Raw genomic sequence first — 27,168 nt, forward strand, 5'->3', positions numbered from 1 at the left:
AAATCACTCTATTCCTGGTGATAATTCTATCAAAATCCGTTCGTTACTTTTCGAGTTTGCTGCGAACAGATCGACATGAAAACCGACGTTTTAAATATACCTTAACATGCTAAAGAAACTGGATAAAATAAATAATTGGCACATTTTGGGGGGACATTTTAGAATTTTTTGTTTACGAAACGAATATTTTTGACTATTAATTTACTTAAGGGGGGTTACCGTGAACGCTCAAAGTATTGTAAAAAATAAATAGTTATTCAAAATACCCCTAAATTAGACGAAACTGCCATTTTATAATATAGAGAAAAGACTAAATTTGACTAAAGATATGATAAACAAGTAATACATTTAAAAAGATATGTTAAACGGTTTCAATGAGGTGTATTCTACCAACCAAGTCCTTCCGTTAGATATCCATAATGGAGGTAGTTGTGGAAACAATTACATTATATTGTATGGCCATCGAGATTAACGAGTGTGTACCAAATATCAGATCGATCTGTTGTCAGGAAGGGGGTGACATTACAATTACTAAAAACCTAAATAAATAATAGGGATGATGACGGGGTATGAAAATTAAACATCTATTTAGTCCGTCAGTTAGGTAATGAAACAATATACGTACGTATTTTTTTTATTTTGTTATGTAAGATAACAATACTTAGATAAAACGAAACAAAGTTTAGGAGCGGGAGCAAATACGTCATTCTACGTATAAAACTTACTCAGAAGTAACGTCTCGCGATATTTCAATTCGATATATCTTCGAAAGTATTTGTTTCCATAAGAAAATAAAAAATACGTGTGTAATGTTTCTTCCTGTACATAAGAGGGGCTTTGACATAATTTCCTCGCTTGAAAAAAGGTTCAGGTTTATCAGAGAGCGCTGCTCTAATAAATACATAGTCTCCTTACTCGGGTATGCCACACCCACGCCAAGTGTAGGAGTGGTGACAATAACAAACATGAAGAATATGGTATAGTTTTATTTACTGGTATTTTAAAGAAGTTTCGAGTCACCGAAATGATCTCCGGAGTTAATTTTTATAATTATTGTTATAATTAATGAGAAAATGAAAAAATATTAATGTGGGAACAATGAAACAGTTGTTTCTTTTATATATATAATTATGTAATAATACGTTTTGTAAATATTTCATTATATGTAAGTCTATCTGTATGTACGAAGTCTTAGCTATAAAATTTATAATTATAAATTGCAAATTTCACATGGGTAGTAATGTTTGTTCGGTTACTGCTTAGCCCCTATGTAACATAGCGTGATGTTTCATTATTTAAAATGTTCCTGAAATATTCAGCTGTATAATAGAACAAGAATTTTTGTAAAATATTCATTAGTTTAAGAGAAATTCCAATTTTTGTTTTTTAAAATTGATTTTTTATGTTGATTTTTTCCTAATATGATTAAAAAGTTAGAATATTAACTTCCTATGTTTAGTTGGGTAAAGTATTATTGCTATTTTCATTTTGGTAATCCTCAGAAGTAACTGCTCATGAATATGAGTCTTATGACTTGATTCGGAGCTGCGGACTACCTAGCGGGTTTACCGGGGCTCCGGCTCGACAAGCAGGAGTAGGAACGGGGTGGTTTTTAGTCAGTAGGAGTCTGACACTCCCTCTCGCCTCGCCCAAGGCGGGAGAAGTCATTGGACGATTCCCCCCCCCTTAAAAATGACTTGATACTAGTCTAGGTACCTCGTCAAATAGTTACGTGAAATAAAAACTATATATTTTTTTAATTAATACGTGATTTTTTTACTATTTTCTTCTAGGCAGGATGCCATTTTTATTTATTTGACTTTTGACTTATACGATATATAGGGTATACTACACCCGCGGTAAGAAGCTCAAAACGTTTTATTTTTTTGACTTAATAAATTTGTTGTGTTTAAACTAGTATAAATTGGTCTTTGAATGTATGGAAAGATCATACAAAGCGATACTATGATATACTGGTTTATATTTTATCAAAATATGTCAAGCAGTTTTCAAGGTGACATAACATTACTACCCATATTATATTCACTGTAAAATAATTGTGTTCTAACTATTAGCTGAATTTCTAGTTATAATTGTTCAACGTCTCACTTACTTCAGGATTTGAGGTTTGGAAACGGATGGGTGGGCGAAAAGTGTTTGAATAGTTAAGTCTACTTGTCCTGATGTAATTTTGATGTGATATGAAACAACTTTTGAATTGATACCTATTTAAAATTGGGGTAGGCAGAGGTTAAAATGATATATGTATTGAAGATTTTTTTTTTTGTTGAGAGAGTTCATCATAATTTGTTTAGTCGTTTTCGAGTTATAACAAAAATGGTGTAACTTTACAACTTTGTGTAGCTCGGGTATCGAACCCTGTACGGTGATATTCGAGAGTTGTTTCGCTCTATACGGTTCCCGACTAGGTTAATATATGTCTTCGCAATTTGTAAATATAATGTTAATGATTGCAATGTTTGTGCGCAAAACGTACAAAAATAAAATTATTAAAATTTTCACAATGTGTTTTATTGTAACTTCTGTGTTGTGGGTGTGTCACACCCGGTACAATCACATCACATACACCAACAGCCTAGGGGCTGGCATGTTCTAAGAATAAAATACCCTAAAATAAAAGATTAATAAAATCAACAGCCTATAAGTGTCCAAAGGCAAACCCGTACTGAGGGAGCTCCAAAAGCTTTTTAACGCTGTCCTATTTGAAGGGAGAACTCCAGAGGCGTGGAGCAGAAGTGTGGTCGTCTTGTTCTTCAAGAAAGGGGACAAAAGCCTTCTGAAGAACTATCGACCCATTTCGCTTCTAAGCCACGTCTATAAGCTGTTCTCAAGAGTGATCACGAACCGTCTTGCGCGAAGACTCGACGAATTCCAACCACCGGAGCAGGCTGGATTTCGGAGCGGATACGGCACCATAGACCACATCCACACAGTGCGGCAGATTATACAGAAAACCGAAGAGTATAATCAGCCCCTGTGCCTAGCATTTGTGGACTATGAGAAGGCCTTTGACTCGATAGAGATCTGGTCTGTCCTGGAGTCCTTGCAGCGATGCCAGATTGATTGGCGATACATCCAAGTGATGAGATGTCTTTACGAAGCCGCCACTATGTCCGTCCAAGTACAGAATCAGCAAACACGTCCCATACCATTGCATCGAGGAGTGAGACAAGGGGACGTCATATCCCCGAAACTGTTCACTAATGCAATGGAGGATATGTTCAAGACGCTGCACTGGAAAGGACGTGGCATCAATATCAATGGCGAACACATCTCTCACTTGCGATTCGCAGATGACATCGTCATAATGGCAGAAACGCTGCAGGACCTACAAGGGATGCTGAACGACCTGGCTGACTCCTCTGCACGCATCGGCCTACGGATGAACTTGGACAAAACCAAGGTCATGTTCAATGAACATGTTCTACCGGAACCGATTGCGATTCACGGAGCCGTCCTCGAAGTTGTTCAGAAATATGTCTACCTCGGGCAAACGTTGCAGTTAGGTAGAAACAACTTGGAGGATGAGGTGAATAGTATAATTCAGTTGGGTGGGGCAGCTTTCGGAAAACTCCGTCGAGTCTTCTCATCGTCAATCCCACAGTGCCTAAAGACGAAAGTCTTTAACCAGTGCGTCCTACCCGTAATGACATACGGTGCCGAAACGTGGACACTTACGGCTAGACTGGTCCACAAACTCAAAGTCGCTCAGCGGGCTATGGAAAGGGCTATGCTCGGTGTCTCTCTCCGGAATCGCATTCGAAACGAAGTGATTCGGCAGAGAACCAAGGTGATCGACATAGCCCACCGGATCAGCAAGCTGAAGTGGCAGTGGGCCGGCCATATTAGCCGCAGGACCGACAACCGTTGGGGTAAGCGAGTCCTGGAGTGGAGACCGCGTCTCGGTAAACGTAGTGTAGGACGCCCCCAGGCGAGGTGGAGTGACGATCTGCGCAGGATGGCTGGCAGGAGCTGGATGCGAGTCGCTAGTGATAGAGCAAAGTGGCGAACAATTGGGGAGGCCTATGTCCAGCAGTGGACTGCTATAGGCTGATGATGATGAATAATTAATTTAGTACGTGTCACGAATGTGTGTAACATGATATATTATGTTATATTCCAGTGTCGCTCCGCGCTCTATACCAGGGCGTGGTGTCCCGCGGCGGGTACGAGGCCGTGTGCCGCCTGCGGCTGTGGCGGGACCTGCACAGGGAACAACCCGCCAGGACAAGGAGGCACTACGAGAGGTAACCACTTCTTTTATATATCTCGCCTGATGGTAAGTGATGATGCGGTCTACGATGGAGCACGTCTGCCCATAAGCAACCTATTCACTCGGGCTTTGAAGACACCCAGGTTATACCCATCAGGAAACACAGACTCCGGCAAGGAGTTCCACTCCCTAGCAGTTCGCACAAGGAAGCTTAAAGCGAAGCGCTTCGTGCGAGTGGGTGGGATATCTACCATGAAGCGGTGACGCCTCGCCGATTGTCTTGTGGTTCGATGATGGAAAGGACTAGGGGGAATCAAGGACATGCTTATAACTAGCTACTTCCACGCGGGTTCGCCCGCTATGTCGGTTCCTTGCTTCCATACAAACTTCAACCTTATTATTACTTATTGTGGGTGTCGTACTCCCGACTAAATGACAGAACCACAAACAAAATTCTATTCAAATATTAAACTTGTATTACTGAAATAGGAGATTTCCATTATCTTCGTAAATTAATATGTATATAAGTATAAAATACTGATGTTTGATTGAACTTCTACTTTTACATTACTAAACTTTTTTTGCTTTACAAAACTACACTTTATTTACAACCTAAAAATACCTAAAAAGGAATAAAAACTAACTTAAAACTAAAATAAAGAAAAAAAAATATTACTAAAATTATCTTATACACTGTTACTTATTATATCAGTTAGCAGAACACATCAAAATTACATAAATTAAATCATTTCCAGATTCCTCCTCCCATTCGAGAACCACGAACGAAACAACGGCGTGTCCCTCCCATACAAACACAACGGGAAGCTAGAGGAACCGCGCACCATCGCCACCATCGACGTCACCGACTCCCCCCTCCGGGACGACGACGTCAAGGTACTGCGCACCCCCTCCCCCTCCCCCAAACCCGACACCGACAAGGGGGACAAACAAGACGTCGACTGCGAAACGGGCGAGGTTAATACCAAAGATGAAGTTATAGTAAAAAACGCAGAAGAGTTAAATAGAGAGTTTCTAGACTCTCTACCTAAAGAGGAGAAGTTGGTGAAGATATCTGTGAAACCGGTGGAGAAGTTGATAGAGCCGTCTGTTAAATTGTTGGAGGGGGACGCTAAAGTGGGGGGCGAGGAGGGGAAGGACTTTAGCCAGAATTATCTGAATGACTTACAGAAGTATAGTATGGGTGAGTTATGTTTTATGTATATTTGTCATTTCTTTTTTTAACACATAACAGCTCACACATAGGACCCATTTAGTTTTAAGTAAAATTTCCGTGGTGCTTGGCGACTGGGCTTCTCCCAGTTGTGCAGTCTTTTTTGTGCCTTTAGGCTTCAGTCATTCTGTCTCCTGCTTTAAATTCACCGAGGGAAATGGAAACTATCGTTTTCTTTTTCTTTCCCTCTAATACATAATATCTTCCCATTTATTTCGTTGCGGGATCCAAGACAGTCATTTATGTCCCTGGGACGTTGGACTTCAGTGTTCCGGTGTTTGCATGGTTGTATCTACTGTAGATCCTGGTGTACAGGAGTTGCAGCGGTATGGGAGGTTGTGGCGGACTTGTCCCATAAAAAAGATATATATTAGGACTTTTTGGGTGTAACTGTCTAGTTAAAAATGTCATAAAAATTACTGCTGAGTGAATATGGACTGCACGGATGGTGCAGTGGCTGGTCAACCCGCTGTCGCGCAACGTGTAGTGGGTTCGAATCCCGCACAAATCGCAGTATTCTTTTTAAAAGGCCGGCAACGAACATGTTCCTGCACTGGTGTTGCGGATATCCATCTTCAAACACAACACTACCTGTACCTCCCATTAAAGCCGTGGCAGATACTTTTCGAACACCTTATACAAATAGGTAGTTTTATTAAAATATATGTAACATATAAATGTTATTTACAGGAGCGGACATGTCCCGCGCGCCCCCATGAACGGCCACAGCGGGCCCGCACCCACCGACCTGGTGAGTTACTGCTGCATTTAATACACCAACTTCTAATCATAATAGTACAAAATCGCCTGTTCGCATAACAAGCATATTATTAAAATTTCGGATTATTAAAAATCGAAGTCCACCATTGTATGATATGATTGTACACACAGAGTAAAAAAAAATTCTGCGGATGTGGATTCAATGCAGATGCAAACGCGATACGGATGCAAGTAAAAAATAATTATTAATATTTTATTTACATACGAGTAAATGACTGAAAATCAATTTTCTTACAAATTAACCTATTGTTAATTAAATTAATGAAGAAAATAAATCATATTTCCAATGAATCAAATAGCAATTACCAAAACAAACGGACTTTTCTTACTTACTTATAGATATGAATCTGCATCCGTTAAAACTCCGCATTTATTGATACGGATGTGTACACGGATGCAGATGTCTGATTTAAAGCGGATATTCACAGCATACCCTGATCAGAAGTCGAGTAACATAATATAACATGTTTTATTTATATAATATATAACATAATATTGTCTGGACTTTAAAAGAGACTATGACCTCTGACTTTGTTTCGGCATTTCTTCTCAGAGTAGTCCGATAGGAAATGCCGGCCTCATCTAGTTATTTAAGAGATTGACGTGTAAAAGAGTTACATTGTAACATATTTGCAAAATAAATATCATTTATCATTTAATCATAATTATTAATGCGAGTACATATATGTTGTTGCAGAAGTTATCCCGTCCAGTGGGCCGTAGTTCGCTGCGCGCCGTGCGGGTCAAACCGACCCGGCCCCACACACACACTCCCGCGCATACACGTTAGTATATTATTTTTGTTTTTATAATATAAGCCGGTAAACGAGCAGACGGATCACCTGATGGTAAGCAATCGCTGCCGCCCATAGACACTTGAAACACCAGAGGCGTTACAAGTGCGTTGCCGGCTTTTGGGGGTTAGGAATTTAAGGGTTGTTGGGGGATTGGGAAGGGGGGTAATTGGGCCTCCGGTAACCTCACTCACACAACGCAAGCGTTGTTTCACGTCGGTGTACTGCTCGGCCGTGGTATCACTCCGGTCGAGCCGGCCCAGCAGTGCCGAAGCATGGCTCTTCCACACTTATATTTCGCTATATTTCGCGATGTATACAATATACTAACTTTCCAATGTCCTTCCAGCGCCAGTCCCCGCCCTGAGCGACAGTACCGGCGCCGGCGCAGGTCGCCCGCGGACCAACTTCGGGATACTGCACACACACACTAACGCACACGACGACGACATCGTCGAGGTAAGTACACACATACATACATACATATACACTATAGTGTAGAATTAATGACTTTAACCCTAAAGGGGTAGGCAGAGGTGCACATTACGGCACGTAATGCCGCTGTACAATGTACATCCACTTTTCACCATTTGTGTTATAAGTCCCATGTAATAGGGGGTGAGCCTATTGTCATATACTGGACACAATATAGAGAGGGTATAATTTGACTTGGGTGGTAGGATATTTTTTATACCACGGGAACACGGGCAAAGCCGCTGGCTAAAACAAGTCAAAGAATAAATCTTTCTTCGACTATAAATACTTACATCTAAACATTAAACCATTTACCTTCCAGGTCCCGTACAAACCGAAAACTCCAGAAATCATCGACTTGGACGAGTACCCCGAGAGCCCGCAGGCTGTGAAGAAGAAGAAACTCGACATACTCAAGGAAAGGGGGCTCGAGGTCACCGCGCTCCCCCCCTGGCAGGGGGTGGCCCCCCACATGGTGCCGCCCCCCATCATCCTCAACCCCACGGTCCAACACCAGATCATGACGCCGGCGCAACTGTTCCACATGTACAACATTATTCCTAATTATGCAAATGGGGTGCAACCCCCAAAAGTAATCCAAGCGTCCTCGATATTCGGCAACACGGGGCCCGAGAAAACTGTTTACGGGAACCCGAAGGACCCCTTCATGCCGCCCCCCCACGTCCTCCACGGGGCCCCCGTCAAACCCCTAAGAGCTCCCCCTACACAACCAACCCCCCAAGACATTTTAGACCTGACTTGTAAGTCCACAAGCCCGTCCCCCCCAAAACCAGCTGTGGAGATAGTAAGAGTCCCCCCATCGCCATCCCCGAACCACACCCCTCAGAATTTAACTAAAAACTACACGTTAGTCGATGGCAAAGCGGTGGTGGGGTCCAATTTAGAAATAACCCTAGTAAATAAAGCGTCAAGTCCTAATAAAAACAGGCCCCCCAAAAACGGTCAAGTAATGGCAAATTTATGTCTACGAAAACCCCGACTCCCCCCAAGGAGACGTACCCCAAGTATACATCCCCTGGTACGACGAAAAAACCCACTATCACCATCCCCAGCTACCAAGTTAGAGACGACTCCCCCACTGGTCACATTCACAGTCAAAATCAAATTCAAAATCAAAATCAAAGTCAGAATTTAGCTCAATTGATGGAGTTGCAGAAGAATTCAGTTCCGATGTCTTCATTCATGGAGCCCTACATGGCGTTATACAGTAGCTTGGGTACTATGGACCAGCGGCAGCTCGCGTACCTCATGTCGAACCAGCTTCGATACCCGGGCCTGTTAAATTTAGGGGTCGCCACCCCCACAACGAAGAATTAGGTCTAGTCCACTACTAGGTTAGCGGTGACTTACTGAGTTATATGTTTAGAAGCAAGCGTGTTAAGGTATACTTATTTCTGTTTATCAGATTTTTGATTTGACTGCCTCGTTGGTCGAGTGGTCGCGAGTGTGATTCCCGGGTCGGGCAAAGTATTAAGGTAAGCGTCCACAGACCCGCATCGTACGCATTCCGTATGACGTCATCAGTACGCATCGTATGTAGGTATTGCTGATGACGTCATACGGAATGCGTACGATGCGGACATGTAGACGCTCACCTTTACTGGGCTTTTTTCGGTTTTTCGAAAATTTCTCAGTAGTAGCACGGAGTCTGGAATTGTGCCAGTATATGGCAATAGGCTCACCTCCTATTACATGGGACTTATAACACAAATGGTGAAAAGTGGGTGTACATTGTATAGCGGCATTACGTGCCGTAATGTGCACCTCTGTCTACCCTTAATCATTACTCAAAAATCACTCTATTTCTTGGTGAAAATTGCATCAAAATCCGTTCGTTACTTTTCGAGTTTGCTGCGAACAGATTGACATGAAAACCGACGTTCTAAGTATACCTTAACATGCTAAAGAAACTGGATAAAATAAATAATTGGCACATTTTGGGGGGACATTTTAGAATTTTTTGTTTACGAAACGAATATTTTTGACTATTAATTTACTTAAGGGGGGTTACCGTGAACGCTCAAAGTATTGTATAAAAAAATTAATAGTTATTCAAAATACCCCCTATATTAGACGAAACTGCCATTTTATAATATAGAGAAAAGACTAAATTTGACTAAAGATATGATAAACAAGTAATACATTTAAAAAGATATATGTTAAACGGTTTCAATGAGCTGTATTCTACCAACCAAGTCCTTCCGTTAGATATCCATAATGGAGGTAGTTGTGGAAACAATTACATTATATTGTATGGACATCGAGATTAACGAGTGTGTACCAAATATCAGATCGATCTGTTGTCAGGAAGGGGGTGACATTACAATTACTAAAAACCTAAATAAATAATAGGGATGATGACGGGGTATGAAAATTAAACATCTATTTAGTCCGTCAGTTAGGTAATGAAACAATATTAGACACGTATTTTTTTATTTTGTCATATAAGATAACAATACTTAGATAAAACGAATCAAATGTGTCAGTGGGAGCAAATACGTCATTTCTACGTATAAAACGTACATAGAAGTGACGTCACGCGATATTTCAAATCGATATATCTTCGAAAGTATTTGTTTCCGTAAGAAAATAAAAAATACGTGTGTAATGTTTCTTCCTGTACATAAGAAGGGCTTTGACATAATATCCTCACTTGATAAAAGGTTCAGGTTTATCAGAGAGCGCTGCTGGTATACATAGTCTCCTTACTCGGGTATGCCACACCCACGGCAATAGTAGGGGTGGTGACAATAACAAGAATGAAGAATATGGTATAGTTTTATCTACTGGTATTTTAAAGAAGTTTCGAGTCACCGAAATGATCTCCGGAGTTAATTTTTATAATTATTGTTATAATTAATGAGAAAATGAAAAAGTTAATGTGGGAACAATGAAACAGTTGTTTCTTTTATATATATAATTATGTAATAATACGTTTTGTAAATATTTCATTATGTATAAGTCTATCTGTATGTACGAAGTCTTAGCTATAAAATTTATAATTATAAATTGCAAATTTCACATGGGTAGTAATGTTTGTTCGGTTACTGCTTACACCCTATGTAACATAGCGTGATGTTTCATTATTTAAAATGTTCCTGAAATATTCAGCTGTATAATAAAACAAGAATTTTTGGAAAAATATTCCCTAGTTTTAGAGAAATTCAATTTTTTGTTTTTAAAAATGGTTTTTTATGTTGATTTTCTCCTAATATTGTTTAAAATGTTAGAATATTAACTTCCTATGCTTAGTTGAGTAAAGTATTATTGCTATTTTCGTTTTGGTAATTCTGAGAAGTAACTCTCTAGTAGAAGTAATGAAGTAGCTCATGAATATGAGTCTTATGACTTGATCCGGAGCTGCGGACTACCTAGCGGGTTTACCGGGGCTCCGGCTCGAAAAGCAGGAGTAGGAACGGGGTGGTTTTTAGTCAGTAAGAGTCTGACACTCCCTCTCGCCTCGCCCAAGGCGGGAGAAGTCATTGGACGATTCCCCCCCCCCTTAAAAATGACTTGATACTAGTCTAGGTACCTCGTCAAATAGTTACGAGAATTAAAAACGATATTTTTTTATATTATTAAGTGAATTTTATATTCATTTTCTTCTAGGCAGGATGCCATTTTTATTTATTTGACTTTTGACTTATACGATATATAGGGTATACTACACCCACGGTATGAAGCTCAAAACATTTTATTATTGGACTTAAAAGAATATATTTGTTTTGATTGTGTACAATCTAGTATAAATTGGTCTTCGAATGTATGGAAAACTCATTCAAAGCGAGACAATGATATACTGGTTTCTATTTTATCAAAATATGTCAAGCAGTTTATGAGATGACATAACATTACTACCCATATTATATTCACTGTAAAATAATTGTGTTCTAACTATTAGCTGAATTTCTAGTTTATAATTGTTCAACGTCTCACTTACTTCAGGATTCGAGGTTTGGAAACGGATGGGTGGGCGAAAAGTGTTTGAATAGATAAGTCTACTTGTCCTGATGTAATTTTGATGTGATATGAAACAACTTTTGAATTGATACCTATTTGAAATTGGGGTAGGCAGAGGTGGTTAAAATGATATATGTATCATAGATTTTTTTTGTTTAGAGAGTTCATGATAATATGTTCAGTCGTTTTCGAGTTATAACAAAATGGTGTAACTTTACCACTTTGTGTAACTCGGGTATCGAACCCTGTACGGTGATATTCGAGAGTTGTTTCGCTCTATACGGTTCCCGACTAGGTTAATATATGTCTTCGCAATTTGTAAATATAATGTTAATGATTGCAATGTTTGTGCGCAAAACGTACAAAAATAAAATTATTAAAATTTTCACAATGTGTTTTATTGTAACTTCTGTGTTGTGGGTGTGTCACACCCGGTACAATCACATCACATACACCAACAGCCTAGGGGCTGGCATGTTCTAAGAATAAAATACCCTAAAATAAAAGATTAAAAAAATCAACAGCCTATAAGTGTCCAAAGGCAAACCCGTACTGAGGGAGCTCCAAAAGCTTTTTAACGCTGTCCTATTTGAAGGGAGAACTCCAGAGGCGTGGAGCAGAAGTGTGGTCGTCTTGTTCTTCAAGAAAGGGGACAAAAGCCTTCTGAAGAACTATCGACCCATTTCGCTTCTAAGCCACGTCTATAAGCTGTTCTCAAGAGTGATCACGAACCGTCTTGCGCGAAGACTCGACGAATTCCAACCACCGGAGCAGGCTGGATTTCGGAGCGGATACGGCACCATAGACCACATCCACACAGTGCGGCAGATTATACAGAAAACCGAAGAGTATAATCAGCCCCTGTGCCTAGCATTTGTGGACTATGAGAAGGCCTTTGACTCGATAGAGATCTGGTCTGTCCTGGAGTCCTTGCAGCGATGCCAGGTTGATTGGCGATACATCCAAGTGATGAGATGTCTTTACGAAGCCGCCACTATGTCCGTCCAAGTACAGAATCAGCAAACACGTCCCATACCATTGCATCGAGGAGTGAGACAAGGGGACGTCATATCCCCGAAACTGTTCACTAATGCAATGGAGGATATGTTCAAGACGCTGCACTGGAAAGGACGTGGCATCAATATCAATGGCGAACACATCTCTCACTTGCGATTCGCAGATGATATCGTCATAATGGCAGAAACGCTGCAGGACCTACAAGGGATGCTGAACGACCTGGCTGACTCCTCTGCACGCATCGGCCTACGGATGAACTTGGACAAAACCAAGGTCATGTTCAATGAACATGTTCTACCGGAACCGATTGCGATTCACGGAGCCGTCCTCGAAGTTGTTCAGAAATATGTCTACCTCGGGCAAACGTTGCAGTTAGGTAGAAACAACTTTGAGGATGAGGTGAATAGGAGAATTCAGTTGGGTTGGGCAGCTTTCGGAAAACTCCGTCGAGTCTTCTCATCGTCAATCCCACAGTGCCTAAAGACGAAAGTCTTTAACCAGTGCGTCCTACCCGTAATGACATACGGTGCCGAAACGTGGACACTTACGGCTAGACTGGTCCACAAACTCAAAGTCGCTCAGCGGGCTATGGAAAGGGCTATGCTCGGTGTCTCTCTCCGGAATCGCATTCGAAACGAAGTGATTCGGCAGAGAACCAAGGTGATCGACATAGCCCACCGGATCAGCAAGCTGAAGTGGCAGTGGGCCGGCCATATTAGCCGCAGGACCGACAACCGTTGGGGTAAGCGAGTCCTGGAGTGGAGACCGCGTCTCGGTAAACGTAGTGTAGGACGCCCCCAGGCGAGGTGGAGTGACGATCTGCGCAGGATGGCTGGCAGGAGCTGGATGCGAGTCGCTAGTGATAGAGCAAAGTGGCGAACAATTGGGGAGGCCTATGTCCAGCAGTGGACTGCTATAGGCTGATGATGATGAATAATTAATTTAGTACGTGTCACGAATGTGTGTAACATCATATATTATGTTATATTCCAGTGTCGCTGCGCGCGCTGTACGCGGGCGTGGTGTCCCGCGGCGGGTACGAGGCCGTGTGCCGCCTGCGGCTGTGGCGGGACCTGCACAGGGAACAACCCGCCAGGACAAGGAGGCACTACGAGAGGTAACCACTTCTTTTATATATCTCGCCTGATGGTAAGTGATGATGCGGCCTACGGTGGAGCACGTCTGCCCATAAGCAACCTATTCACTCGGGCCTTGAAGACACCCAGGTTATACCCATCAGGAAACACAGACTCCGGCAAGGAGTTCCACTCCCTAGCAGTTCGCACAAGGAAGCTTGAAGCGAAGCGCTTCGTGCGAGTGGGTGGGATATCCACCATGAAGCGGTGACGCCTCGCCGATTGTCTTGTGGTTCGATGATGGAAAGAACTAGGGGGAATCAAGGACATGCTTATAGCTAGCTACTTCCACGCGGATTCGCCCTTTATGTTGGTTATTTGGTTCCATACAAACTTCAACCAAAATTCATAAAATGAAACTTACGCCCTACTCTTCTTGTGGGTGTCGTATACCCGACTAAGTGACAGAACCACAAACAAAATTCTATTAAAATATTAAACTTGTATTACTAAAATAGGAGATTTCCATTATCTTCGTAAACTAATATGTATATAAGTATAAAATACTGATGTTTGATTGAACTTCTACTTTTAACTAAATTTTTTTTTTTTTTTTTTACTAAATTACACTTGTCGTTCTATGTGGAGGACCTGGGGGAGGCCTTTGTTCAGCAGTGGACGTCTCTCGGCTGATGAAAATGCTTTATGAAATTACACTTTATTTACAACCTAAAAAGGAATAAAAACTAATTTAAAGCTAAAAAAAATAAACTAAAATTATCTTATACACTGTTACTTATATTAAATTAAATAACTTCCAGATTCCTCCTCCCATTCGAGAACCACGAACGAAACAACGGCGTGTCCCTCCCATACAAACACAACGGGAAGCTAGAGGAACCGCGCACCATCGCCACCATCGACGTCACCGACTCCCCCTCCGGGACGACGACGTCAAAGTACTGCGCACCCCCTCCCCCTCCCCCAAACTCGACACCGACAAGGGGGACAAACAAGACGTCGACTGCGAAACGGGAGAGGTCAATACCAAAGATGAAGTTATAGTAAAAAACGCAGAAGAGTTAAATAGAGAGTTTCTAGACTCTCTACCTAAAGAGGAGAAGTTGGTGAAGATATCTGTGAAACCGGTGGAGAAGTTGATAGAGCCGTCTGTTAAACTGTTGGAGGGGGACGCTAAAGTGGGGGGTGAGGAGGGGAAGGACTTTACCCAGAACTATCTGAATGACTTACAGAAGTATAGTATTGGTGAGTTATGTTTTATATATTTGGCATTTTTTGGTCATGTCGCAAGAATAACTGCTCAGTGAATATGAATTGCACGGTTGGTGCGATGGCTGGGCAACGAATAACGGGTTCGATTCCCGCACGGAGCAACTCTTTTTGTGATCCACAAATTGTTGTTTCAGGTCTGTGTGTCATGTATATTTTTTATTTTGATCACAATAATAAAACAACAAAATTTTGCGCGAACACGTGGTTTCGCATGATCAGCAGCGTAAAGGCGCCCGCGTTATAGGAAGACTACTTTGTTATTGCGATAAAAATAAAACTAATGAGTATACAAAAAAATTATCTTCGGAAAACTTGTTTGTAATCATGAGTACAATCACGTGTTTAAATATCGTTATATTAATTATGTGACAGTCACCCTATATACAATGTAGTTAGTTATATAAAAATACATTTGACTTATACACATTGTTTATATATGTATGCCCCCAGGAGCGGACATGTCCCGCGCGCCCCCCATGAACGGCCACAGCGGGCCCGCACCCACCGACCTGGTGAGTTACTCCACATTTATTACACCAACTTCTAATCATAATAGAAAATCGCCTGTTCGCGTCCATGTTTTCATCACAGGTTGTTACGGATCCGATTATTAAAATTTATACATCCGCAGACGTTGCGGATTTAAAAAAAAACATATCTATTGCGGATGTAAAATTGTCCAATGTATGATTGCATAAAGATAAATAAAAATATTTAAGATGTGGATTAAAAGGATAATGCGATAGTCACTTTAATTTTATTATAAATGACTGGAAATCAATTTAAAATTAAGCAATTATCAAAACAATTATACTCTTCCATTACATGTAATTACTTATTGATTTTGAATCTACATTCGTTAAAACTTGCATTGATTGAGCGGATACAGATGTCTGTTAATGCGAATATTCCTAACATCCCCGATAAAAAGTCACGTGACATAATATATTATGTTTTATTTAATTGTAATAATTAATGCAGAGTACATTTATATTATTCCAGAAGTTATCCCGTCCAGTGGGCCGTAGTTCTCTGCGCGCCGTGCGGGTCAAACCGACCCGGCCCCACACACACACTCCCGCGCATACACGTTAGTATATTTTTTATGGTATAAGCCGGTAAACGAGCAGACGGTTCACCTGATGGTAAGCAATCGCCGCCGCCCATGGACACTTGAAACACCAGAGATGTTGCAAGTGCGTTGCCGGCCTTTTGGGGGTTAGGAATTTAAGGGTTGTTGGGGAATCGTGGATTGGGAAGGGGGTAATTGAGTGGACAGTTAAGTAAATGTGTATAGACTGTATTTATTTTTGTGGGGGAAAATCCTACTCCTGCTTTCCGTGCTGGAGCGCCGGTAACAAGCTAGGTAGACCGCAGCTCCAAGTGTAGACTGTATGGGTCTACGATTTAACTATACAGTTCGATTCTATAGTCAACCTGCACTTTATAAAACTGAAGATTCCGCCATATTTCGCTATTTACATAATATAATAACATTCCAAATGTCCTTCCAGCGCCAGTCCCCGCCCTGAGCGACAGTGCCGGCGCCGGCGCAGGTCGCCCGCGGACCAACTTCGGGATACTGCACACGCACACTAACGCACACGACGACGACATCGTCGAGGTAAGCACACACATACATACATTTATATGTATAATGTAGAATGAACCCGAAGGAGTAGGCAGAGGTGCACATTACGGCACGTAAAGCCGCTATACAATGTACACACACTTTTCACCATTTGTGTTACAAGTTCCATGTAATAGAGGGTGAGCCTATTGCCATATACTGGACGCAATACAGACAAAGTTTGTACTATCTTGGGTGATAGGACACTTTTTATGTCACGGGAACGCGAGCGAAGCCGCTGGGAGAAGCTAGTCAAAGAATTAATCTTTCTAAGACTATAAATACTTACATCTAAACCATTTACCTTCCAGGTCCCGTACAAACCGAAAACACCAGAAATCATCGACTTGGACGAGTACCCCGAGAGCCCGCAGGCTGTGAAGAAGAAGAAACTCGACATACTCAAGGAGAGGGGGCTCGAGGTCACCGCGCTCCCCCCCTGGCAGGGGGTGGCCCCCCACATGGTGCCGCCCCCCATCATCCTCAACCCCTCGGTCCAGCATCAGATCATGACTCCGGCGCAACTGTTCCACATGTACAACATTATTCCTAATTACGCGAATGGGGTGCAACCCCCGAAAGTAATCCAAGCGTCCTCAATCTTCGGCAACACGGGGCCCGAGAAAACTGTGTACGGGAACCCCAAGGACCCCTTCATGCCGCCCCCCCACGTCCTCCACGGCGCCCCCGTCAAACCCCTAAGAGCTCCCCCTACACAACCAACCCCCCAAGACATTTTAGACCTGACTTGTAAGTCCACAAGCCCGTCACCCCCAAAACCAGCTGTGGAGATAGTAAGAGTCCCCCCATCGCCATCCCCCAACCACACCCCTCAGAATTTAACTAAAAACTACACGTTAGTCGATGGCAAAGCGGTGGTGGGGTCGAATCTAGAAATAACACTAGTAAATAAAGCGTCAAGTCCTAATAAAAACAGGCCCCCCCAAAAACGGTCAAGTAATGGCAAGTTTATGTCTACGAAAACCCCGACTCCCCCAAGGAGACGTACCCCAAGTATACATCTCCTGGTACGACGAAAAAACCCACTATCACCATCCCCAGCTACCAAGTTAGAGACGACTCCCCCACTGGTCACATACACAGTCAAAATCAAATTCAAAATCAAAGTCAGAGTCAGAATTTAGCTCAATTGATGGAGTTGCAGAAGAATTCTGTCCCTATGTCTTCGTTCATGGAGCCCTACATGGCGTTATACAGTAGCTTGGGGACTATGGACCAGCGGCAGCTCGCGTACCTCATGTCGAACCAGCTTCGATACCCGGGCCTGTTAAACTTAGGGGTCGCCACCCCCACAACGAAGAATTAGGTCTAGTCCACTACTAGGTTAGCGGTGACTTACTGAGTTATATTTTTAGGAACAAGCGTGTTAAGGTATACTTATTTCTGTTTATCAGATTTTTGATTTGACTGCCTCGTTGGTCGAGTGGTCGCGAGTGTGATGGGGTTTCGGGGTCGATATCCGAGCCGGGAAAAATATTAAGGTAAGTGTCCACAGACTCGCATCGTACGCATCGGCAATGCCTACATGCGATGCGTAAGATGCGGACATGTGGACGCTCATCTTTACTGGGCTTTTCACGGTTTTTCAAAAATTTCTCAGTAGTAGCACGGAGTTTGGAATTGTGCTCTGTACAAAATGGCAATAGGCTCACCCCTTATTGAATGACGTATAACACAAATTGTGAAAAGTGGGTGTCCATTGTAAAGCGGCATTGCGTGCTGTTATGTGCATCTCTGTTTAGCCCTTGATCATTAATCAAAAATCACTCTATTCCTGGTGAAAATTCCATCAAAATCCGTTCGTTACTTTTTGAGTTTGCTGCGAATAGATCGATATGAAAACCGACGTTTTAAATATACCTTAACATGCTAAAGAAACTGGATAAAATAAATAATTGGCACATTTTGGGGGACATTTTAGAATTTTTTGTATACGAAACGAATATTTTTTACTATTAATTTTACTTTAGGGGGTTACCGTGAACGCTCAAAGTATTGTAAAAAAATAAATAGTTACTCAAAATACCCCTATATTAGACGAAACTGCCATTTTATAATATAGAGAAAAGACTAAATTTGACTAAAATATGATAAACAAGTAATACGTTTAAAAAGATATATGTTAAGCGGTTTCAATGAGCTCTATTCTACCAATCATGCCCTTCCGTTGGATATCCATAATGGAGGTAGTTGTGGAAACAATTACATTATATTGTATGGTCATCGAGATTAACGAGTGTGTACCAAATATCAGATCGATCTGTTGTCAGGAAGGGGTGACATTACAATTACTAAAGACCCAAATAAATAATAGGGATGATGACGGGGTATGAAAATTAAACATCTATTTAGTCCGTCAGTTAGGTAATGAAACAATATTAGACACGTATTTTTTATTTTGTCATATAAGGTAACAATACTTAGATAAAACGAATCAAATGTGTCAGTGGGAGCAAATACGTCATTTCTACGTATAAAACGTACCTAGAAGCGACGTCACGCGATATTTTATTTAACTCGATATATCTGAGAAAGTATTTTTCCGTAAGAAAATAAAACATACGTGTGTAATGTTTCTTCCTCTACATAAGAGGGGCTTTGACATAATTTCCTCACTCGACAAAAGGTTCAGGTTTATCAGAGAGCGCAGCTGGCCAATATCTGTTCAATACGAAGTCACCTTACTCGGGTATGCCACACCCACGGCAATAGTAGGGGTGGTGACAATAACAAACATGAAGAATATGGTATAGTTTTATCTACTGGTATTTTAAAGAAGTTTCGAGTCACCGAAATGATCTCCGGAGTTAATTTTTATAATTATTGTTATAATTAATGAGAAAAATGAAAAAAATTAATGTGGGAACAATGAAACAGTTGTTTCTTTTATATATATAATTATAATTATGTAATAATACGTTTTGTAAATATTTCATTATATATAAGTCTATCTGTATGTACGAAGTCTTAGGTATAAAAATTATAATTATAAATTGCAAATTTTCACATGGGTAGTAATGTTTGTTCGGTTACTGCTTAGCCCCTATGCAACATAGCGTGATGTTTCATTATTTAAAATGTTCCTGAAATATTCAGCTGTATAATAAAACAAGAATTTTTGTAAAATATTCATTAGTTTTAGATAAATTCCAATTTTTGTTTTTTATGTTGATTTTCTTCTAATATTGTTTAAAAAGTTAGAATATTAATTTTCTATGCTTAGTTGGGTAAAGTATTATTGCTATTTTCGTATTGGTAATCCTCAGAAGTAACTGCTCATGAATATGAGTCTCTAACTCGATTCGGAGCTGCGGATTACCTAGCGGGTTTACCGGGGCTCCGGCTCGAAAAGCAGGAGTAGGAACGGGGTGGTGTTTAGTCAGTAAAAGTCTGACACTCCCTCTCACCTCGCCCAAGGCGGGAGAAGTCATTGGACGATTTCCCCCCCCTTAAAAATGACTTGATACTAGTCTAGGTACCTCGTCAAATAGTTACGGGAATTAAAAACGATATATTTTTTAATTAATACGTGAATTTTATATTCATTTTCTTCTAAGCAGGATGTCATTTTTATTTATTTGACTTTTTACTTGTAATATGCGATATATAGGGTATACTACACCCGCGGTAAGAAGCTCAAAACGTTTTATTTTTGGGCTTAAATAAATATATCGCACACCTAGTAATATATTGACACATTTACGGTTTTCATAGTTTACCTGACTTGTTTAGTTTTTACTTTACTGACCAACGAACCGTTGTTTTACGTGCGTGAGGGGGAAACTACAATAATGGTATTATGACCCTTACGACCTCTCTCGATGAATATGGAAATAAATAGATTAATATGCACTTTTAAACACTAATATATTACTAGGTGAGCGATATTTGGTTTTGTTGTGAGAAATCCAGTATAAATTGGTCTTCAAATTTATGGAAATGTTATACAAAGCGATACCATGATATCCTGGTTTAATTTTTATCAAAATATGTCAAGCAGTTTTCAAGATGACATAACATTACTACCCATATTATATTCACTGTAAAATAATTGTGTTCTAACTATTAGCTGAATTTCTAGTTTATAATTGTTCAACGTCTCACTTACTTCAGGATTCGAGGTTTGGAAATGGATGGGTGGGCGAAAAGTGTTTGAATAGTTAAGTCTACTTGTCCTGATGTAATTTTGATGTGATATGAAACAACTTTTGAATTGCCTATTTGAAACTGGGGTAGGCAGAGGTAGTAGTTAAAATGATATATGTATCAAATAAATTTTTTTTAGAGAGTTCATGATTTTATGTTCAGTCGTTTTCGAGATATAACAAAGTGGTGTAAGTTACAACTTTGTGTAACTCGGGTATCGAACCCTGTACGGTGATATTCGAGAGTTGTTTCGCTCTATACGGTTCCCGACTAGGTTAATATATGTCTTCGCAATTTGTAAATATAATGTTAATGATTGCAATGTTTGTGCGCAAAACGTACAAAAATAAAATTATTAAAATTTTCACAATGTGTTTTATTGTAACTTCTGTGTTGTGGGTGTGTCACACCCGGTACAATCACATCACATACACCAACAGCCTAGGGGCTGGCATGTTCTAAGAATAAAATACCCTAAAATAAAAGATTAATAAAATCAACAGCCTATAAGTGTCCAAAGGCAAACCCGTACTGAGGGAGCTCCAAAAGCTTTTTAACGCTGTCCTATTTGAAGGGAGAACTCCAGAGGCGTGGAGCAGAAGTGTGGTCGTCTTGTTCTTCAAGAAAGGGGACAAAAGCCTTCTGAAGAACTATCGACCCATTTCGCTTCTAAGCCACGTCTATAAGCTGTTCTCAAGAGTGATCACGAACCGTCTTGCGCGAAGACTCGACGAATTCCAACCACCGGAGCAGGCTGGATTTCGGAGCGGATACGGCACCATAGACCACATCCACACAGTGCGGCAGATTATACAGAAAACCGAAGAGTATAATCAGCCCCTGTGCCTAGCATTTGTGGACTATGAGAAGGCCTTTGACTCGATAGAGATCTGGTCTGTCCTGGAGTCCTTGCAGCGATGCCAGGTTGATTGGCGATACATCCAAGTGATGAGATGTCTTTACGAAGCCGCCACTATGTCCGTCCAAGTACAGAATCAGCAAACACGTCCCATACCATTGCATCGAGGAGTGAGACAAGGGGACGTCATATCCCCGAAACTGTTCACTAATGCAATGGAGGATATGTTCAAGACGCTGCACTGGAAAGGACGTGGCATCAATATCAATGGCGAACACATCTCTCACTTGCGATTCGCAGATGATATCGTCATAATGGCAGAAACGCTGCAGGACCTACAAGGGATGCTGAACGACCTGGCTGACTCCTCTGCACGCATCGGCCTACGGATGAACTTGGACAAAACCAAGGTCATGTTCAATGAACATGTTCTACCGGAACCGATTGCGATTCACGGAGCCGTCCTCGAAGTTGTTCAGAAATATGTCTACCTCGGGCAAACGTTGCATTTAGGTAGAAACAACTTTGAGGATGAGGTGAATAGGAGAATTCAGTTGGGTTGGGCAGCTTTCGGAAAACTCCGTCGAGTCTTCTCATCGTCAATCCCACAGTGCCTAAAGACGAAAGTCTTTAACCAGTGCGTCCTACCCGTAATGACATACGGTGCCGAAACGTGGACACTTACGGCTAGACTGGTCCACAAACTCAAAGTCGCTCAGCGGGCTATGGAAAGGGCTATGCTCGGTGTCTCTCTCCGGAATCGCATTCGAAACGAAGTGATTCGGCAGAGAACCAAGGTGATCGACATAGCCCACCGGATCAGCAAGCTGAAGTGGCAGTGGGCCGGCCATATTACCCGCAGGACCGACAACCGTTGGGGTAAGCGAGTCCTGGAGTGGAGACCGCGTCTCGGTAAACGTAGTGTAGGACGCCCCCAGGCGAGGTGGAGTGACGATCTGCGCAGGATGGCTGGCAGGAGCTGGATGCGAGTCGCTAGTGATAGAGCAAAGTGGCGAACAATTGGGGAGGCCTATGTCCAGCAGTGGACTGCTATAGGCTGATGATGATGAATAATTAATTTAGTACGTGTCACGAATGTGTGTAACATCATATATTATGTTATATTCCAGTATCCCTCCGCGCGCTGTACGCGGGCGTGGTGTCCCGCGGCGGGTACGAGGCCGTGTGCCGCCTGCGGCTGTGGCGGGACCTGCACAGGGAACAACCCGCCAGGACAAGGAGGCACTACGAGAGGTAACCACTTCTTTTTTATGTTTGGTCGCTATCTCGCCTGATGGTAAGTGATGATGCGGCCTACGGTGGAGCACGTCTGCCCATAAGCAACCTATTCACTCGGGCCTTGAAGACACCCAGGTTATACCCATCAGGAAACACAGACTCCGGCAAGGAGTTCCACTCCCTAGCAGTTCGCACAAGGAAGCTTGAAGCGAAGCGCTTCGTGCGAGTGGGTGGGATATCCACCATGAAGCGGTGACGCCTCGCCGATTGTCTTGTGGTTCGATGATGGAAAGGACAAGAGGGAATTAAAGACATGCTTATAATTACCTACTTCCATGTGGGTTTGCCCATTATGTCGGTTCCTTGCTTCCATACAAACTTATACCAAAAGTCATAAAACTAAACTAACGCCCCACTCTTGTTGTGGGTGTAGTATACCCGACTAAGTGACAGAACCAGAAACAACATTCTATTCAAATATTAAACTTGTATTACTGAAATAGGAGATTTCCATTATCTTCGTAAATTAATATGTATATAAGTACAAAATAGTGGTTTTTCATTGAACTTCTACTTTTACTTTACTGAACTTTTTTTTGCTTTACTGAACTATACTTGTCGTTCTATGTGGAGGACCAAGGGGAGGCCTTTGTTCAGCAGTGGACGTCTCTCGGCTGATGATGATGATTATGAAATTACACTTTATTTACAGCCTAAAAAGGAATAAAGACTAACGTATAACTAAAATAAAGAAAAAAATCTAAAATTATCCTTTACACTGTTACTTATTATATCTATGAACACAACACATCAAAATTAAATTAATCCAAAATAACTTCCAGATTCCTCCTCCCATTCGAGAACCATGAACGAAACAACGGCGTGTCCCTCCCATACAAACACAACGGGAAGCTAGAGGAACCGCGCACCATCGCCACCATCGACGTCACCGACTCCCCCTCCGGGACGACGACGTCAAGGTACTGCGCACCCCCTCCCCCTCCCCCAAACTCGACACCGACAAGGGGGACAAACAAGACGTCGACTGCGAAACCGGGGAGGTTAATACCAAAGATGAAGTTATAGTAAAAAACGCAGAAGAGTTAAATAGAGAGTTTCTAGACTCTCTACCTAAAGAGGAGAAGTTGGTGAAGATATCTGTGAAACCGGTGGAGAAGTTGATAGAGCCGTCTGTTAAACTGTTGGAGGGGGACGCTAAAGTGGGGGGTGAGGAGGGGAAGGACTTTAGCCAGAACTATCTGAATGACTTACAGAAGTATAGTATTGGTGAGTTATGTTTTATATATTTGGCATTTTTTGGTCATGTCGCAAGAATAACTGCTCAGTGAATATGAATTGCACGGTTGGTGCGATGGCTGGGCAACGAATAACGGGTTCGATTCCCGCACGGAGCAACTCTTTTTGTGATCCACAAATTGTTGTTTCAGGTCTGTGTGTCATGTCTTATTTTTATTTTTACCTCAATAACAAAACAACTAAAATTTGCGCGATCACGTGGTTTCGCATGATCAGCAGCGAGGCGCCCGCGTTATAGGAAGACTACTTTGTTATTGCGATAAAAATAAAACTAATGAGTATACAAAAAAAAGTTTCTTCGGGAAAGTTGTTTGTAATCACGAGTACAATCACGTGTTTAAATATCGTTCACTAATTACCAGTCACCCTATATACTATGTAGTTAGTTATTTTAAAATATATTTGACTTATACACATTGTTTACATATATATGCTACCCCCAGGAGCGGACATGTCCCGCGCGCCCCCCATGAACGGACACAGCGGGCCCGCACCCACCGACCTGGTGAGTCACTGCCGCATTACTTCAACTTCTAACATAATATTATCGCACGAATCGCCCGTTTGCGTCCAAGTTGTTATTACAAATTGCGGATTATTAAAAAATTTAATCCACCATTGTATCATGTGAAATTGTATCACTAGCAAAAATACACCTGATTGGTATAAAAAAATAAACATTTCTGCGAATGTGGATTCAATGCGGATGCAGATGCGAATATTGGGATTTTAAGAGAAAAATTATTTACATTTAAATTGCATAAATGACTGGAAATCAATTTAAAATTAACCTATTATTCATTTAATTATATTTTTAGTGAAATTAGCAATTGCCCAAACAAACGCACTTCCTTTATTACATATTGTTACTTATTGATTTAAATCTGATATGTTAAAATTCGCATTGATTGAATGCGGCGTGATACAGATGTCTGAATTAATGCGAATATTCCTAACATCCCCGATAAAAAGTCACGTGACATAATATAACAAGTTTTCTCTAATTATAATAATTAACGCGAGTGTATATATATTATTCCAGAAGTTATCCCGTCCAGTGGGCCGTAGTTCTCTGCGCGCCGTGCGGGTCAAACCGACCCGGCCCCACACACACACTCCCGCACATACACGTTAGTATATTTTTATGGTATAAGCCGGTAAACGAGCAGACGTATCACCTGATGGTAAGCAATCGCCGCCGCCCATGGACACTTGAAACACCAGAGCCGTTACAAGTGCGTTGCCTTTTGGGGGTTAGGAATTTAAGGGTTGTTGGGGAATCGTGGATTGGGAAGGGGGCAATTGAGTGGACAGTTAAGTAAATGTGTATAGACTGTATTTATTTTTGTGGGGGAAAATCCTACTCCTGCTTTCCGAGCCGGAGCGCCGGTAACAAGCTAGGTAGACCGCAGCTCCAAGTGTAGACTGTATGGGTCTACGATTTAACTATACAGTTCGATTCTATAGTCAACCTGCACTTTATAAAACTGAAGATTTCGCCATATTTCGCTATTTACATAATATAATAACATTCCAAATGTCCTTCCAGCGCCAGTCCCCGCCCTGAGCGACAGTACCGGCGCCGGCGCAGGTCGCCCGCGGACCAACTTCGGGATACTGCACACACACACTAACGCACACGACGACGATATTGTAGAGGTAAGCACACACAAACATACATTTACACTATAGTGTAGAATTAATTACTTTATCCCCGAAGGGGTAGGCAGAGGTGCACATTACGGCACGTAATGCCACTATACAATGTACACCCACTTTTCACCATTTGTGTTATAAGTCCCATGTAATAGGGGTGAGCCTATTGCCATATACTGGACACAATACAGACAGGATGCTATCTTTGATAGATTTTTATCCCACGGGAACGCGAGCAAAGCCGCTGGCAGAAGCTAGTCAAAGAATTAATCTTTCTTCGACTATAAATACTTACATCTAAACATTAAACCATTTACCTTCCAGGTCCCGTACAAACCGAAAACGCCAGAAATCATCGACTTGGACGAGTACCCCGAGAGCCCGCAGGCTGTGAAGAAGAAGAAACTCGACATACTCAAGGAGAGGGGGCTCGAGGTCACCGCGCTCCCCCCCTGGCAGGGGGTGGCCCCCCACATGGTGCCGCCCCCCATCATCCTCAACCCCACTGTCCAGCATCAGATCATGACGCCGGCGCAACTGTTCCACATGTACAACATTATTCCTAATTACGCGAATGGGGTGCAACCCCGAAAGTAATCCAAGCGTCCTCGATATTCGGCAACACGGGGCCCGAGAAAACTGTGTACGGGAACCCGAAGGACCCCTTCATGCCGCCCCCCCCCGTCCTCCACGGGGCCCCCGTCAAACCCCTAAGAGCTCCCCCTACACAACCAACCCCCCAAGACATTTTAGACCTGACTTGTAAATCCACAAGCCCGTCCCCTCCTAAACCAGCTGTGGAGATAGTAAGAGTCCCCCCATCGCCATCCCCCAACCACACCCCTCAGAATTTAACTAAAAACTACACGTTAGTCGATGGCAAAGCGGTGGTGGGGTCCAATCTAGAAATAACACTAGTAAATAAAGCGTCAAGTCCTAATAAAAACAGGCCCCCCCAGAAACGGTCAAGTAATGGCAAGTTTATGTCTACGAAAACCCCGACTCCCCCCAAGGAGACGTACCCCAAGTATACATCCCCTGGTACGACGAAAAAACCCACTATCACCATCCCCAGCTACCAAGTTAGAGACGACTCCCCCACTGGTCACATTCACAGTCAAAATCTGAGTCAAAATCAAAGTCAGAGTCAGAATTTAGCTCAATTGATGGAGTTGCAGAAGAATTCTGTTCCGATGTCTTCGTTCATGGAGCCCTACATGGCGTTATACAGTAGCTTGGGTACTATGGACCAGCGGCAGCTCGCGTACCTCATGTCGAACCAGCTTCGATACCCGGGCCTGTTAAACTTAGGGGTCGCCACCCCCACAACGAAGAATTAGGTCTAGTCCACTACTAGGTTAGCGGTGACTTACTGAGTTATATGTTTAGAAGCAAGCGTGTTAAGGTATACTTATTTCTG

At 42.0% G+C, this 27,168-nt stretch overlaps 3 pseudogenes; all 3 read left to right on the forward strand.

Moving 5' to 3' along the window:
* Positions 1 to 358: 358 nt before the first annotated feature.
* LOC126912223 (uncharacterized) overlaps positions 359 to 27,168 on the forward strand; it is a 148,324-nt pseudogene continuing 121,514 nt past the window's right edge.
* Positions 13,483 to 17,837, forward strand: LOC126912224 (uncharacterized; annotated as a pseudogene).
* On the forward strand, positions 18,651 to 27,164 carry LOC126912225 (uncharacterized; annotated as a pseudogene).

Source organism: Spodoptera frugiperda, chromosome 24, assembly GCF_023101765.2.
Source record: "Spodoptera frugiperda isolate SF20-4 chromosome 24, AGI-APGP_CSIRO_Sfru_2.0, whole genome shotgun sequence".
In the NCBI taxonomy this organism is placed as follows: Eukaryota; Metazoa; Arthropoda; class Insecta; order Lepidoptera; family Noctuidae; genus Spodoptera; species Spodoptera frugiperda.